This window comes from Struthio camelus, chromosome 2 (genome assembly GCF_040807025.1).
Source record: "Struthio camelus isolate bStrCam1 chromosome 2, bStrCam1.hap1, whole genome shotgun sequence".
Classification (NCBI taxonomy): Eukaryota; Metazoa; Chordata; class Aves; order Struthioniformes; family Struthionidae; genus Struthio; species Struthio camelus.
This window is the reverse complement of record NC_090943.1, coordinates 3,118,891-3,136,699: the sequence shown is the minus strand read 5'-3', so window position 1 is coordinate 3,136,699 and position 17,809 is coordinate 3,118,891.

The following is a 17,809-nucleotide window of genomic DNA, read 5'->3' as shown; positions in this document are numbered from 1 at the left end:
GGAATGCTTTCTCCCACTGCTATATTTTCTACTTTATTTAAACACTTGGAGTATTCTGAAATACATGATATTTTTATGTCAGGAGTGGTTTATCCAGGGAGTCAACTCCAATCTCACCTACTCATCTATCTTGCTTCCTCCCAAGTCCACAAACCTGTGGTAGCTCTTCCTGAAGGTCAGAGTTGGCTCAAAATTATTGATTTGACCTAAACATTAAAAACAAATGTGCTACATTTGTGAAGCTGCAGCAAACAGAGCTTCACAGCCACTGAAATCCATTTCACAAGTGGCCCACGATGGAAGCAAAAGCTGTTCTCAATCAGATGCTGGAAACTGTTAACAGAAATCCACGGTAACCCTTTGACTTCAAAGGAGCTGCATCAATTTAGTCCAGAAGCAGGACTAGCCTGGGGCAAATGCAAGCCTCCTAACACCTCTCCCATGACAGCCTCTTCCCTCCCCTTCTGTAAATCTATGCCTGATTCAGCCCATGGATATTTCATATGTGTGTATATAAATCCAATGATACAAATGCAATTCATAACCCTTTCCTGTCCCTGGCACTAGGGTATTTGGGATGTAGTAGTGGGAGCACAGGGCACACAATGGGCTCACCATATAGGCCAAAAGGCTTTGCTTTTTGTCTGTTCTCCGCTTTATGTAGTTATCTGCATCTATGCAAAGGACTGATGAAAAGGCATCCCTTACGACGAGAGAGATTTTACACCATCTCTTTATTTCTGGTTAAACTGAAGGTAAAGTGATCTGCTCTCAGTTATTATGATTTTATCCAGGCAAGCTGACCTTTTTTAAGGAGGAACATTTCACCAAGTGGAAAATGTTGCCAATTAATAATATGAAATTAATGTGCAGACAATCATTTTGCTTTATTTTTTCCTCTTAAACCTGTCTCTGAACTGAGCTGTTATCTTTCTGAAATCAGAGGTGTGATCTCTCTCTCTCTCTTCTTTTCTTTCCATAGCCTAGAGGAATAAAATAAGAATAATAAAAACCTCATCAAATCATCTGTTTAGTCTCATCTCCTTGGTTTTGTTGCTGGTCAGTCTGGTGAAGTACTGAGCTGGGAATGTGAGTCTGTAGTGTCAGTGTTCATTAACGTAAATACGAGGAAATGGAAAAACATTCCAAGAGCTGGATTCACACTTACACTAAGGTCCCTTTTTACTGCTTTGGCAGTGGAAAGAGACCAAGAAGTGGGTGGGCATGTCATTTAGTAGTATGTTCCCATGTTTACAGCACAAGTACTTTCTCACCTTTCAACAGCTCTACTTAAATTTGCTAAGATGGACCACTGGAGCTAGTGCTGTAAAACTTCATTCATCAAATGGCTCCTGCTTTGGTGAGTAGTCATATTTAAATACCTACCAGTAGCAAAGGAGTGACTGAACTCGTGTACGTTCATCACTAAATGGTCTCCAGCTGAAGACCAAGGCTGGGGTTGGTTTCATAACTTTAGATGTTGTAATGACTCTTTCAGAGTTGGCTTTTCTTTTCATAATCAGTGCTATACAGTGAGCACAGTCAATGGAGATTATGGTCTTGTGCTCAAATACATAGCAAAACAGGTCGGAGAGACTGTGCCCAAGAAGTTTGTTCCCCATTGAGAAAATGGGGATCCAAGGCTGACAGGGTCACTTTCATCCAGGTGAGATGACTCACCTTGCACTGGATTTCCCTGAAGTTTCATTCATAACAGCATGTTGACAAAATTTGGCCTGACTCTGAGAGGTTTCCTGAGCCTCTGTTGTGTGGTTTAAAGCTCACAAGACTTTTCCTTGGAGAAGAAGCAAAGTCTGCACACAAACAGTGAAATGCCTTAGAAGAGAGGTGGCAACTAAGAGCAAGGATGAAGAGCCAGCTCCGAGGTCCTCTACTCAGGGAAGAGAAACCTTGTGAGAAGAGCCAGGAAGAGAGAGAGACGGAGTTGCTGCCCTTGCTCTTGCTGGAGGGACGGAGAGGTGAGCTTAAAAGAAGAGCCAGCCCTCAGCTCAGCATGGCCGCTGTCTTAATCTGCGGTAGCAGCACAGACAGTCCCAGTTTCCAGAGCACTGTCACCAGGCAGTGGGGTCATGTCTGTTTTTGATGTCCCCTGTAGTCTGCTGCCTGTTTAAGTGCCCTACTTTGTACCTAGAGCCAAAGATGTTGCTGTCTGTGAGCGCTCAGCTTCTTTCAGCTCAGCATAAGAAATAAATTGTGTGGTAGACCACAGGGAAGTTGGAAAAGATGAAACTCTGCTTTAGTTGTGCTGTCATCAGTGGCCCCTGGGGAACCTGAATCTCCTCCAGATCTGACTCTTAGACTAAGTCTGTGATTCCCAATCTTCTGCGGCCAACAAAAATCTCAAGTGCTTCCATGTTTCTCCAAGGCCACGAGGGACTCTTGTTATCAAGTCTGAGGCTGAAAATACCAGACAAGTCTTCCAGGGAACAGCTGGAATAGCCCTAAGGACCACCAGCACTCTGCAGCCAGGGAACCGATGCCCCTCTTCCATTACTAAATGAAACGTCCTGTTTCATATGCAGCACCTGGATGCTATGAGCCATGCTTTAAACATATGCAGCTCTTTTTTTTACCTGTCATCGTCTCCAAGTGCTTGGCATCATTGACAGAAGCTGCTGAGTTCAGGACAGAAGTAACTGGATGGAAATCGTGCGATTGGTTTACATTGGAGATGATTCTAAATAATCCAAAGAGCCCTTTTGGCCTTAAAATGCAGAAATCCTCTTCTTTTTTCCTATCCTTGTGGCTTACAAGAGTTCAAAGAACACACAAAGCATCTGCTAAAAGACTTTGGATTAACCTCTAGACTCCAGAGCAACTGTAAATAGACCATATTCCAAATATAAAGTATGAGTAGCTTTTCCCTTTTGGACGTTCTTGACAGAAATCAAATTCAGAGCATAGGACAAGTAGGACCCCTAAAGATCCCTAAACCCAGTCTCCTGCCATCTCAGACTTCCAAAAGGATCAGCAGAAAATCCATGCTATGCCCAGTACATGCCAGAAGCCGTGAAACAGTTTCCTGCAGACTATGACACTTTCTGTTGCAGAGAGCAGGAGACTCCTAGATTAAAAGACAGAGGAGAAGAGAGAGAGAGAGAACAAACAGCACTGATGCTAGGTCCCTGCCATAGCAAGGAATTTAATATGAGAAAATTTTATTCCATCTCTCTGTTCGCATAGTTCAAGTGTAAGCTTAAGAAGAAAAAAAAAAAAAAACCCAAACCTTCCAGGAAAGCGTAATGATGTTATCATAGAGGAAACGTTGAGGAAGGGGTGTATGGATATCTCTAAGGGGCAGCTCATTACAAAGAGCAGAGTTTTGTGAACTTCACATCCTTTTTATTTTCTCTTTGGCTGCCTTCAGTGCAGTCTCGTCTCCTCCAAAACAGGAATTCCCCAGAGCCCTGGTGGGACGAGTCAATGACTGTAAGATGCTTGCTTTTCCATCGGAGATTTTCCGTGGGTATTTGAAGATTTATTCAGGTCTTCATGAATTAAAATACTGTGCACTAAAAGATGACGCTGAATGGAAAAGCCAGTCTACCTCTTGCAGAGATGCCAGCTGTAGCGACTGCCTCATGAGTTTTACAATATTTATGTTTTATTTTTCTCTTTAAATTTCCAACTGCTGGAGTCGTGTGACTATGTGAGTTTCTAAATTTCAGATTATGAGCTAAACCAAACCAAGATGTATTTTATCTTTTGTAATTACGAATGAAATATCAAGCTGTAGGCCCGACAGAGGTCAGATAAAAACAATCTCACTTTTATTATTTCTAAATAGAAAATCTTTATGATTTATAGGGCAGTCCTTTAACTTTCAGCAGTTTTTGAACCATGACATCTTAGTACTGGGGATAGCAATGCCCAAGGTCCCCACTGCTCTCTTTCTGCTTTATACCTTGGAGTCACGTGCAAGATTTTGGACTGTTCAGTATCCTCGTTGCAAACTGCAGACATGCAATCTCAGATTCACGTAAAATCTTGTTAAACCGGCCCAGATTCCCAGGAAAAAATGAAAAGGAAAAAGGAAGAAAGCTCTTCTTTTCATTGACTTGAGCCACTGTGTTCAACTAAAAACTTAAGGTTCTCCCACTCACTCGTGGCATAGGAACCTGTGGCAATGCAATAGGATTCATCTCACATCCCCATTTCCACTGGTGAGGTTTTGTGCCCACAAGAACCAAAGACCTCTGGATTGAAAGAGCTATACTTTCTAATAATGGTCTTATTTTTAAATGTACTTAATTTCTGAAAGGCTGAATCTTCAGGCCCACCGCTTATCCCCTTTCCACATAACCAAAAAATATTAACAAAAAAGATCTTTACATTTACATGCATTTTATTTTTTTTCTAGGGGAAATGTGAGAGAAAGAAAGTAAAAAAGGAAAGAACGATAACTTCATGTTCTCAGTGTTCTCCTGGAATATACTGGCTGTTAGGATTATCCCCACATAGCATTTGCATAGCTGGAATCATAGAGAAACGTTGCATAGTTATAGAGGGAGAAAGAAACACAGAAGGGTAAAAAGGAAAAAAAAAAGAAAAGTAAATGAAAATCTCATTAAAAAAATCCCTGATCATCAAGTAGCTAAATGAAATTAGTTGTAAATTAAGAAGGTGAAAGAGTAGAAAATGAACAGATCCTACAAAGTGTGTTGAAAAACTGAAATGATGTCTTTCCATGCTGCAGTACTAATCATCCTACCGAGTTTATTAACTGTAGGTGATATTTCGTTTCAAATGCTTTGAATTCTTTTGTTTCCTTTTCTATCAGAACGAAAAGGATATTGCAGCTCACAGTGCCAAGAAACTCACTTTTCTTCTGCTTTTAAGCTCTTCTGTTCCCACTGGCTGTGAAAGGACAAAGTGCATAGGTTGAGGTGGGGGTTTCAGGGTGGTGTTTACATGTAGTCCTGGGCGGTTGAGTTGCAGATGAAAATACCATTGAGTTTGATTTGCCATTTATTTTGATCATATTGATAAGCAGCTAACCAGTGGCATCTGGAAAGGAAAGAGGAAAGTGAAATTAGGCTGAAGGGGAGAGAACAGAGCAGGCTTCTAAGCTAAACTACAAATAGACCCAGATTTGATGCATTATGATCAGGTAGAAGGAACGGCTGGGAAGATTTTCCTTAAGGGTTTCAGATAATATAATCCAGAGTAGAATTTAGTTTTTGTGCCAAAAATATATTTGCTCTGGTCTTATTAAAAATAGAATGAAAAAAAAAAAAAATCCGTTCTTTCCCCTGAAATACCATAAGGGTAGAACTTTATGCAGCATTTCAGAGTCAGAACCATGAGGTTTTTATTTGGAAATGCCACAAGAAGCAATGTTTTTATGTGATACTTCCAAATTAAGAACACATGGTTGTAGGAAGAGCCTGGAATGGTATTATCCTTTATAAACACTGCTGTTAAAGATAGTTAACTGTGCGTTTTAGGGAAAGATGGCTGAGAGGAGAAGCAGAGGGGGAGAGGGAAGAACAGAAAATTATCAGCTGATTTACATGATATGACCTGCAAGAAGTGATTTTAGGCGCTTAAATGCTTCCCGGGGATGTGGATATCTGCCTAGGTGTTCATACCTTCTGCAAATTTCATCAGGCAGTAGGAACAGAAACAAAAACTTAAAGAAAGAAAGTGATCTGCAGTTTTGAAGATGGGTGTGACGTTTTATTGGGCAATTTTATTAAAAAAGGGAAAACCTGGTGAGGGCGTGTCCTCTTCCTGGTTTTGTTCTGTCACCTTTCCCAGGCCTCCTGCTGTTCTCACCCTTGCCTCTGCTCTGTTAGCAGTTGCTTTGCACGTCACACCTCGGAGGAAGTTTGTGCGAGGTGCGTTCTCCGCTGCTTCCTGGCTGTGAGTCTCTCAGCTGGAACGAAGAGATAAAATAAATCAGGACAGAATTTGGTGTTGTTTCTCCCCAGTTACTCAGGCAATGAACTGCGCTGGTGGAGTTGTGTAAGGGTACGTGCGGCAGGCGATGACCTCTCCGTTGACAGCATAAGGAAAGACTTTGATGACGTCTGCCGTAGAAAATTGAACAAGTACATTCTCCAGCCCTGAGGCTGGCCTGTCTGCAATGGCTTGTGCCTGTACTGCCACATTCCGGGTAGAATCACTCCTGTCGGGAGGAAAAGTCCCTGTACTTACCTTCACATCATGCCTGTGAGTCACTTGGGAGAGTTCTAGTCATTCTGGGCAAAAACTGTGCCAAGAACTTTGCTGGCAATGTAATACTGCAAGTGGTCATGCTCCAGTGACTGTGACCATTCCCTGGTGATGTTTAATTTACCAGAGGAGGTCTGATCCTGATCACTGCTCTCACACAGGTTTACCTCCACTGAAGACCAAGAGCCAGTGGATCCTCTTTAGCTGAGCAGCTTTGCATCACTCCCTGGGTGCTAGGGCGGTCTCCATGACCGACGCTGCTCCAGGAAGACACACCAGCCTTTGAGGTAATAAGTGCTGCTCAGATTCGTGCTGGAAGAGTGGAACTAGAGCAGGTCGGACACAGGATTACGGGCTGTGAAAAGCTTTGCTAGGACTCCCCGTTCCTCTGCCTCCTCCCGGCTGCAGCTGAGGACATGGCCTGGTGGTATTAGAGAGAATAGACCAAGTCTCCTGCGGGCTAGGACCATATTATCAACATCAGGGTTGGGAATCCAAGCAGGTAAGCAAAGACGAGTGCGGACAAGAAACTAAGCCAGAGAAGAGAAGTTGGACACACAGGCAGGAAACCTCATGAGAATTGAGTTGAAATAAGCAATTCATTCAGTTCCTCTGGCATGGAAATAATCTGAAACAAATCTCCTCACTGGCAGGTAGAAGCACTTCTGCTGACAGAGATACTGGGGTAACCACACAGAGTGATTGTGATTTTCTCAGGGCCCTGTGGCAGCCGAACTATCATTGCAAGGTTGGGCTGGAGACACCGAGGAGTGATGTCAGGGAGCAGAGAGATGAGCTTCGTCCCCTTGGTGGGCCTGGGGAGACCTCACCTGGGATGCTTCTCTCACTTCCGGGCACCTCATTACCAGAAAGATACAGATGGGCCACAGGGAGCTTAGGATAGAGGGGGAAAAAAAACAGAACAACTTCATGATTAAGTGGCTGAAGAAAACTGCTTATGAGTCACGTACAAAGACGAATAGCTTGGCTCCAAAACCACAGTGCAGGCAACCTAGTAACAGTCTACAAACACTCAAAGAGAGGTAATCAGAAAGCAAGGAGATAACTCGGTTAGCATGGAGTGAGGGGTTGATATTTGGACAGGGAAATTACCAAAATCAAATTACTGGAGCAATGACCGCTTACTGGTGGAGCAGGCCGTTGGTGGAAATGGTGGACTCAGCAGAGTTTTAGCTGCTGTGTCACTGTTGCTTAATGAAGTTTTGAAACAAGAGAAACAGTTGTTTTGTGTTCTGAGGAGCGAGGGAAAGCTGTTGCTTATTGGAGTCATAAACCTTGCCTGCATGAATGACTTGATGCAGTAGGGCTCTGGGAAGAACAAACAGGGAAGCAATATAACGACTTCCTAGATAAGAGCATCCAGGCATGGACTTGAAAGACAGTGGGGGAATCTATTAACTCTCACAGTCTGTCCCTTGGGAAACTTGTTTGCCAGAGTAGGGTTTTGGAGGTCAAAGTGTCGTAAGCAGATAAAGAGTGGCTTAACTCCCATTTTGGGGGGTTGAGATGATCTAAACGAAAAAGACTTTCAGTGGAAATCCTTCCGTCATCACATGAGTGATCATCTGATGGCTCTTGAGTGTACAAGTGCATTGACTCTTCTAAATTTTGGTGGTTTTCATCCTGAAGTATGTTTCCTCTTGGAGGCTTTTGCTCCAAGTAATTAATCTTTCACTTCTGGTAAGCCACTAGTTATTAATTATTAGTTGTTAATTAAACCACCATTGCCACAAAGAGGACAGGCAGCCAGGCGCTGAGACAAGCTGAGCTAATTTTGCTTAGTATCAGGCAGGTGAAATAGTATGAGGGAAGAAAACCACACAGTCCATCCAGGGGAGCCAGAGGACAATTAGAGAGCCGGCAGTATGGTTGCAAAGAGGGAGTCACTTGTTCAATCTTGAGAAAACCTGAAGTAATTTTCTTTCAATTTTTTGAGTGTCAGTAATGTGGAAGCCCCATATGGGTACCAGTGAAAACCAGCACCAGAAGACAACCTGCAAGGAGCAAGACTGATAAAAAATATAGGCCATGTGCTGTAATTGTTGGGTGTCTTTATTCCCTCTAGCTATACATTTACCGAATTGGGTACTGAGGGCTTTGAGCTACTCACTACCACTGTTCCTATCAGGTAGATAAAGAGCCGGAGCCTGAGCTTAAGTGACCTTCCAGGGTCATGAAACTGGTCTGTGGCAAAGCCATGAACCATCAGCCTTGGCATGCATGTCCCCCTTTCACAAGGCGCATTGCTGAGGCGGGGTCCCCTGCCTGGCCCGACTTCCACCCCATGCCATGAGAAGTTGCTCTGGGAGGGGATCTGTGCCACAGTTGTTTTGTTATGACTCTAAGATGAGGTTCCCTGAAGCCTACACCACTAGACTTTTCACCAAATCTGCCTTCTTTGGAGTCCCAGTGAACAAGCTCTTAGAAATTGCAGATGTGTGTAGTTACCAAAGAGAAAAATAATGGACAAAGCACACCAAAGCGTCCTTTCATGGATCTAGCTGGGAAATTTAAGAGGACTCGTTATTGCTTTGCTGCTACACTTATATTGACACAGATGATGATACAGGCTCCACTGTGAACATGATAAATTCAGGAAAAAAGGAGCAAGCAACGAGCTGGAAAGATCCCTAACTGCACTGACTGCCACAGCTCCTCCAGCATGTGCAGCTTCATGTAGTTTGAGCCAACATCTGGCTCTGAGAGCTGAACATGCCGCGTCTTGCAGCAGAGGAGCCCTTCAGGTCACAGGCAGAGAAGTGTGCTGACCCGCGACTGTTTTGTGAGGTGACAGCTTCCATAAATCTTGATTCTATTTACTGTATATTGGGATTAAGGATTTAATTCCTTGGCCCCGCATTCAGGAACCTGCTTCGTTCTGACCTCTCAGGCCTCCCAAACATCTCCTCTACAGCAATGAGTAATTATGTTGCTTTCCAGCAAAAAAATAAATCGATATCATTGTTGGAGTGTGTTATGTGGGTGATGTCTAGGTTGGAAGGTGTGCTGGAGCATGAGTGACAGGTCTGGACTATCGCGGCAGCGTGTGAAGGCTTATCGGCACACGTGCATGAATGTACGGGAGGGCAGTGTATGTCTGTGCTCGTGTGTGTGATATCCGTTTGAAGCCGCGGACTGGGGAATCTAACAGTGTGACTGCCAAGTAGCACTCATCACCCGTTCGTAAGACCTGCTCTTCCAACTCCTTCTGATTCGGGCAAGTCTCATTCCTCTGCGATGGGAGAAGACTGCAGGGAGGAGTCCTTTCGTCAGTGCCATAGAGGGAAAGCAGAAGAGCAATGCAAATAATCTGCAGCATGAGACTCCAGCTGGGTCACATTGAGATGTGGGACAGTTTCTGCTGCGGCAGTAGAGTTGGTGCGTTACAGTAGAATAATAATAAACAAGTTATGACATTGACCCATTTCTACAGAAATGTCACAAGAGTTACTTGAACAAGGAGATGCTGCTTGGTTTTGCTCACTGGCAATACAGCAAATGAAAATGAAGGGAAAAAAAAGAATAGACCAAATTAAATAGAGTTTATTAACACCTACTACTCCAGATTACATGTAGTGGAGCTGGGGGAAGGGGATAGAACAGGATGAAGATGCAAAGTCTCAGGCTGGGGCTGTAATGCTGTAGAAAAATGAGATTCTGTGGCAAATTCTCTCACATGAATTTGATGTTTGTGGAATTCCTCAAAATAAATAATTTTCACAAGTAAGAACAAAGGTACTATCTTCAAATTTTCTGTTAGGACAGTTCCTATGAAAATAGATGAGAATGTTGTGAAAAAAATTATAATAAAAACTTTTTTCCCTTTTTTCCACAATAAGAGACCAGAAAGAATTCTTACCAATATTTTAGGCCTAGGAAAAAGTAAAAAAAAAATTATTAGTTTCCTTTGTTTTTTAGCTGGAAGTTGCTAACCATTTCTGGAGTGGTTCTTCCTGTTGTCTTAGCACTTTATTGCAATTCATACTGAGAAAACAAAACAAAACAAAACAAAATATCTCTTTTTCCAAGTTAGCTGTCAATTCTATTAAGAATTTAAAAGAAGGAGGATGGAGATAGAGTGAAAATCTGGCTTCCGATGAGTGTTCAGAGCCTTTGACGTTACAGAATTTTTCTCTCTGACTTGGAATGAAGTGAGAACATAGTTTTCTGTGCAGATAAGTCTAAACTTTGATGAAAAGATTGTTCTGAAGTATGGATTGCACACGGTAGCTGACAGTATCTGGCACTAGACTTGACTGGAGTTACTGGTTAAAAAAATATATTATGTCAAATTATGGTGTTAGATTGAAGCTGAAGATTTTGGAGAAAATTATTGATTCTTTCTAAAATTCCTCAAGTCAGAGGGGAAAAAATAGAAAGAAATAGGCAATGATTATTCTAGTCATTTGACATCTAATAAACTCAAACGCAGGTGTTGGCCTGAGGGTTTCTCACCTTTCAGCTGAATGCCTTCGGTAGGATGCTGCAGATTATCCTGACCTACCCTCCTCTTTTCTTCACAGAGATTTTTTCTTAGTTTTTGTTCATTCTGCATAAGAACGAAGGTATGTTCGAAAATTTCAAATGCTTTTCCGAGTTAAAAAGGACTGCTTTGCCCAACAGTTCCCAGGCTGAGCTCCGAAAGAGTATGTTCAGTGATTACGAACGGAGAGCCTGCCTTTGCCTGCAGCAAAACCAGTGCCCAAGTCCCCACTTAGCTCACAGGACGCATCCGTGCTGGTAAATTAAACAATGCCAGGACCGCTATGGGCAGCTGTCACAGTTTTTAGGTTCATACATCCTCCAAAACTAGATGGATGGGTCCGTACTTTTCTTTGGGATTGCTCTATGGCTGGTACGGATCCTGAAACATACAGGAGTGCCTCAGGAGTGTTCGTGAGCTAGAAACATGCAAGGGAACGTTTTAGCAATTTCACAGCATCACAGCTAAGTCCTAGGGCTTTTACCTTACCAGGAGAGATGGAACAACCCACTGGAGCTAAGGGTCGGGCTATTCTTCTAATTGCATAAAATCAAATTGATTTCCAAGGGTAAAATTCATCACACCTAAAGGTGCTTGACCGAAATCTGGATACTCCGTGCAACCAAGCCAGGTCCTTCTTTCTGGTCCCTCTCTGGTTATGGAGAGAGATCGACTCCTCTAAAGGATGCACTCATCCTGTCGTGGGATGATTGTCCAGCCTAGGTGGGATGAATCACACTCTGAAGATGTCTGTTGCTCTCCAATGACCACAGCAGAGCCTCATTTCCCGACTTAGATTTAGCACCACCTCCTGAGACTGAAGCTGATCGGGACTACCTACACCCTCTCTTCCACGCACACACCCTTAAAAACATCAGAATTACTCAGTTAAGGAAAGAAATTCATCCTTTCCTTTCCAGCTTCATATCGCCCTTCAAGGTGCAATAATAAAATGCAATGCCCAGTTTTCTCTTCCAGCCCCAACAATTGCCCCGAGCAAAGCATTTCTCCGTAGACTGAAGTGTACTCAAAACCAAAAACCTTACAGTGACCTTTAATGCTTTTCTAGAAATTAGATCAACACTTTTCATTCATACATGCTCTTTATTAGCATTAAGAAAGTCACTGATAATTCTACATTATGACAGCAAATTTATTCTGAAAGCTCTGTGACTGTTAACTTTATTTTTTAAAGCAGGGAAATTGAAGAAATGGTGACACTTTCAGACACTCAAGCTCTTTTTCATGATTCATAGTTTAGACTAGATTTTTTTTCTTTATGTTGTGAAGAGGTCATTTGAAATGGCAAATATTGCCACCATTCGGTTAGTACAGTTACACTAGTCTAAGGATAAAAGCAGGACAAGGTTTGTAGGAAAAAGACTATCTGTTACTATGCCTTTTGGCATAGTTGTAAACATTCAGGAATGCAGCTCTTTCTTTGAATTAAGACGAGTAGGGATTTTAGAAAATGTTTCTTAGTATTTGTTCTTAGCAAATTTTAAGTAGAAAAAGAAAAAAAAACTGAAACAAATCCTTTCCAATCTCTCACTCAGACTTTGTAATTTCATTAGTATTAGTTTTACATTCAGTGTCATATACGCTTAACAGTAACATTGTGCTATAATGCATCAAACAGAGAAAGGAGAAATGAAACATTTTTCTTGATTGAAACAAGATGTTTTTCTTTTACTGAAATGTTTTGTGCTGGCAATGTCAAAATGTGACAATTCAACACTAATGAGATGAAATATTTCCCTGGTCTTGAAAGGTATTTTCCCTAAATTAATATTGTTTTTGTATGACAACTTGGAATTCTCATTTTCATTTCTGCTTTAATAACATCTCCTGGGATTCAGGGTGAGGTTCATCTCACCTGACTAGGACATCTGCTATGCAGATACCTCCATCTGAGCCTGTACTCAATGGACACTTGCCTCTGTGCTCAGCAGAGCCTAAACCCCTAGTCCAAGTCAGCTAACCTTAAAGAAAATGCCTATAACATGTCTGGGAAATTTCATCTAAAATTATCTATTTCTATCCATTTGTTATTTTTATTATTGATAACAGGCTATTGATAACACCCGAATCAGGCTTTTCTGGTATGATTTAGTTTAAGTAAATCTACGTTCATTTTATCTCGTTTGCTATTAGCCATTATATCTTCAATAATCTCCTTCTTCGAAATGTTCTCTGGAATGTGCTAATATTACTGAATTCAAACTCACTGCCCTCTATTCTCTCACCAGATATAAGCTTTTTTCTAACCATATGACACTAACTCAATTTTGAGGAACTCGCTAGTAAGCATGGATATCCCCAGACCTGGTACTTCTTTCTGGGATAGAGATAATCTTGTTCTCCCTTCACAGAGTTTTAAGCTAACATCATGCAACTGGAGTGGACTAAAAGCACGTAGGGGGACAATTGCAGAGCAACTGCTGACACGTTGTAAGCTTGAAGTTGCCAGAATTCAACTGTGTTTGATTCTGTGACCGCAGCAAAATTTTTCTGAGTAAATGAGTCTACGCTTAGTAAAAGGTGGAGGAATTATTTTCTTCCTCAGCTTCCCCCCCCAGCAAGCAGCATAACATAGTCATGACGGGTCTGATTCACAAGCACTGAAATTTTTCTATAGGTTTTTGACCCAGCCTCAAATGGGTCCCATATGTGATGGGAACCAGAGCCGAACCCTACTACCCTTAGTCACAGCACAGCGCCTTCCCCAAGACCTCCCTTCCTCTCCTGTTGTTTGAAGAAGCATTTCAAACAATCATTTGAGGAGTCTCCTCAGACCACTGGAAATAATAAATAATAATAATAAAAAAAAAAAGGCTCCCTGTGAAACAGGCCTCCCAGCTGAACCAAGGGAGATGGCCCAAAATGCAGGAGTTTCCTACGCGATACAGGAGATTTGGCAGCAGGAGTGGAATTATATCTCATTCCAGACAGTGAAAATAACCAAAACCATGAGGTTTTTCATGGAACAAATGGGAACCATGTGACCCGTCACAATGGAAAAAGCATAGCTGCTCTCAGCTCCCTAAGCCCTGACACTTCTTTTTGATTTAACCACAATAATCTAAGTGGAAAATGAATAAATGTCAAGGTTTTTTTTTCAATAAATCTGTGCACGAGTGAGAATAGGAACCAGAATAAAAGCTTTTCACGACATAAAGTTCATATGTTTGGATCCCTGACAACATTTTCTTTCTATTATTTTTTATTATTATTATTAGACCTGGTTGTACCATTTATTTAAAAAAAATACTGCAAGTCAAGGAACCTGCTAGCAGTTGCTAAGCCTAGAGTGAAAGCCCAATTCGTAACGAGATGACCTGAACCAAGATACCTCTATCTGTTTTTATGAGTTTTTAGAAATCTGTTGTGGAAATAAATATGAGGTTTGTCTGGTGCTCACTTAGGCAAGATTTCCGAGTGTTGGTATTCTGGTTGAGGATTCATATCTTGTTTTCCTTTTGAGATACCTTTCCTTTTTTCCTTACAGGCTTTTTCCCCTGTGGAATTCTGTGGCTAGCTGTTGATTTGCAGGGAAGGCCCGCTTTGCAAGCACGAGGGCAAACGGTCTGAAATGAAGAAGCAAGCAATCGGGCAGCTTACAACTGCCAAGTGCAAGGCAATCAGATTTAGACAAATACCTTTTTTTGCATTCCGCTGTCAGAAATGAGACTGATTGAGCACGAAATCTCATAAACATACACTAGCACAAGAGCTGAAAAGGGTGAAGATTGTACAGCATGCTTTTTTTGTGAAATTAATGCCACACTACACATGCGGAGTTAGAGATAACATGCATGCAGCCTTCTGCAACTAACGGTGTAAGTGTGCAAGTGCCTCGATTACCCAGCCTTAGCAGTTTGCCTTCACGGTGCTTTAAGTTTCCACTTGCAACAGCTGAATAATAGAAACTTGCCACAAATTTCCACAGCCTGGGTGACATCAGTCTCAAGTAATGAGGTATTTTGCCATTGGGTGAATACATTCCTCAGGAGTCAGAATTAGATTAACTTGCCCAGCATCACCCAGCAGGATAAAAAGGCAACAGACTTGCTTTCTTCATCTGATGCCACGATGAAGTCCACGTGGTTACTCCAAAAATAAATTTATCATGTGTTTATGTACTTGACTAAATCAAAACCGCAAGGAAGTATTCTCACAATGATGCTCAATGAATGTTATCTTTCGGATGACCTCTCCTTAGACAAAAAAAGAGAAATTTCTGGATCACGGACACTTATAGCAGGGAATAAAGACAATCTTGATCTTGCAATTGGATAGGAAAGAGATTTTACTTTGAGGCCTTGTTTCTAGACAGGAGGTACTGCTTCATATACATTACTAGGGACGGATAGTATTTAGATGGTGTAATAAAAGATGTCATTTATCACTACAAATCTTGCCTTGCTTTTGGCCTCAGACTGTCAAAACTATAAAAATACTACTGTTATGTAATAACTATTTTACTTCCCAAGCCTAGCTTAGTTCCTAAATCGGATTGGCTTATTGAGCTGTGAATAGGCCTCCAAAGACTTATATGGGCTTTCTTCTGATGATACGAACAAAATAACCCCCCCACGCGCAAGCAGAAAGCCACATAAATTAATCTGTTGTAACAGACTCACATTCTTCTTGAGGTGGAGGAGACATAGCTCTGAAGTTCAGCGTATGCTGGCCTCTGTTCCCTGCCAAACACTAAGCTACCTTTACTGGAAAGGAACCCCACCAAGGATAGCAAGGTTGCTGCGAGAAATGCCACAGCAGAGAGTCTCCATCACGTGGGCAAAATCCTATATTCTTACTGCCATGGTCCCACTGTGTGCAGATAGCTCCGGTGCCAGCTCTCCTGAGAAGCCAGTGCTGACACGGCAAAGGGGAAGTTCAGGGGGTCAAGATGAAACTCACACGTAGAACTAAGAGTGACCTGGAATAGGCAGGTAGATGATCACCTGAAGCATGATGCATGTAGGACCATGCTTTGGTCATTTTTATATGATTGGTTTATATGATTAGTAATTGTCTAACTATAAAAATACCAGCAAAGCATGATTACATGCTTTGTTGGTCCTTTTTATGGTTAACCAATTGCCGCACCTGACCTGCTACCAACTCATACCACTATCTCATCTTCATTGCTGGTTAGTAGAGGTATTGTTTGTTTTTTTTGAGCCTTCGTTGCTCAGGTCGTCAACTTTCTTCACTTATTACTGCATTTGTTAAAGTCTTGTAATGCTGCCTATTCACTGGTGGATTAAGACTGCTAAAAACGCATATTGTACCACTCTCCTAAAACTAATCCAAACGGCTTTGCTTTATACCTGTAATTAGAAAAGAAAGAGCCACGGGTATGGAAATTATTTCTCTGAGAGCAGCAGAGCAGCCTACTACCCTGATGACAGGCTCTTGAAAAACATATAAGCAAATACCAGCACCCAAGTATGGTACCATTTTATTTCACTAGTCTTGGAGGAGCTGCAATGAGACAATTAACTTCAGCAAATGAGAGCTTCTGCTTTTTATGGTTATCACCTGGCTGTTAAGGGAGCTTTATGTGCTACCAACGCAGACTGAGAAGAAGTGAGGGCTGAACTTAAGGAAGAAAAACTTGGGTTTGCTCCAAACGTAGAGAGGAAGAAAGGTGCTGGTCATGGTGTTCTCTTACTCAAACTGGAATAAACTGGGAAGACAAAGGATCCTCAGCAAGACAAAGGAAATTTAGAAGAATATTTTCCCAATCACCGAGAGGACAATAAAACATCTGGAAAATGTTACCATCCAATTTGTGCTGGAACCCAACACAGGATTGAGTTTTGGAGACCAGTCAAGGGCTCTGGGAAGTGATGGAGGAGTGATGAACAGGTAAATCAAAGTGAGATAAGTGACAAGGAGCAGCATACCAAGCAAAAAGCACATTGCCTCATTCTCCTCCCTGTATGCCAATGGTGGGCTGGAACAACAATTCCCTCACCTTCCTTAGCTAGGTCCTGAGGATATATTCGTTGCTAAGGCTATCCTCTTCAGGGGATATTGTTGAAGGGTATAAAAGAGATTTATAACCTTCATCAGTCTGTAGACTTTCTAACAATTTGCTGCAGAGAGGCAGATCCCTGGATAGCCCATTTAAATTGAATGGCAGCAGGCTTGTTCTTTTCTTCTCGTTATCTGTCACTACCTCAGTAGTACCCCATAGGCCTCCTCCAACCTTGCAGGAGCCTGTAGATCAGAGGCAGAAAAAACTCATGAAGTTGCACACGCTAGAGACAGAGCTAGGAAACGCCTCTCACATATACACGTATGTTCTGAGATCTTAGCCAACAAAAATAAAACTGACGTAAATCAGGAGAGCACCCTTGGCTTCATGGGGCAGGGCAGGGGTGGGAGTTGCAGTTTATGGCAGCTGAATCCCAGATTCTGGTATTTCAGTGGAATAATACTGACTTAACTAGCAGAAGAATTCTTTTAGGTGGTTTCCATGGAATACACCCATGCATGTAAATTGAAAACAGACTAAGAGAATTTAGAGGGGATAGTCTGTTTCGACCCGGTTATCCATCACTGCCTGCCAGCGCGGCCTATTCTCCAGCACCATGATCAGTCTAATTATCAGCCCAGCAGTTCAGTCTTCAAGCACTTAATTGTTGAAAATGATAGTGAATTTAACAGAACAGCTGTGAATTTATCAGAATTTCAAATCGAGGAGCCCAATCCATTGCACACCGCTGCCCCCAGAACTCATACTGGTTGGAGCTGGAACGGTGCGCAAACTGAAGCAGCCTGTAATTACGTGTGGCCAAGGTGAAGTTTGGGGATGGTTGGTAAGGTCTGGGGAAACTAGGACAAGCTCTGTCACTGAAGCAGTTCCACAAAACCTGGGCTGTCCAATAGATACAGGGGAAGCTCCAGCTTCCTAAATTTTAAACTAAGACAGAGCTGCATATCCTGAGGGTTCATTCCAAAACATAAAGAGAAAACTAGGAGAGAAAAGCAAGAGCAAGCTGTTCTCCCCACCCTGGAAAGAGAAAAATTCAGTAGTCAAACAGGAGCCAGCCTTAAATGCTGCAAATGGTGCAAATACATATATTGTCTTCA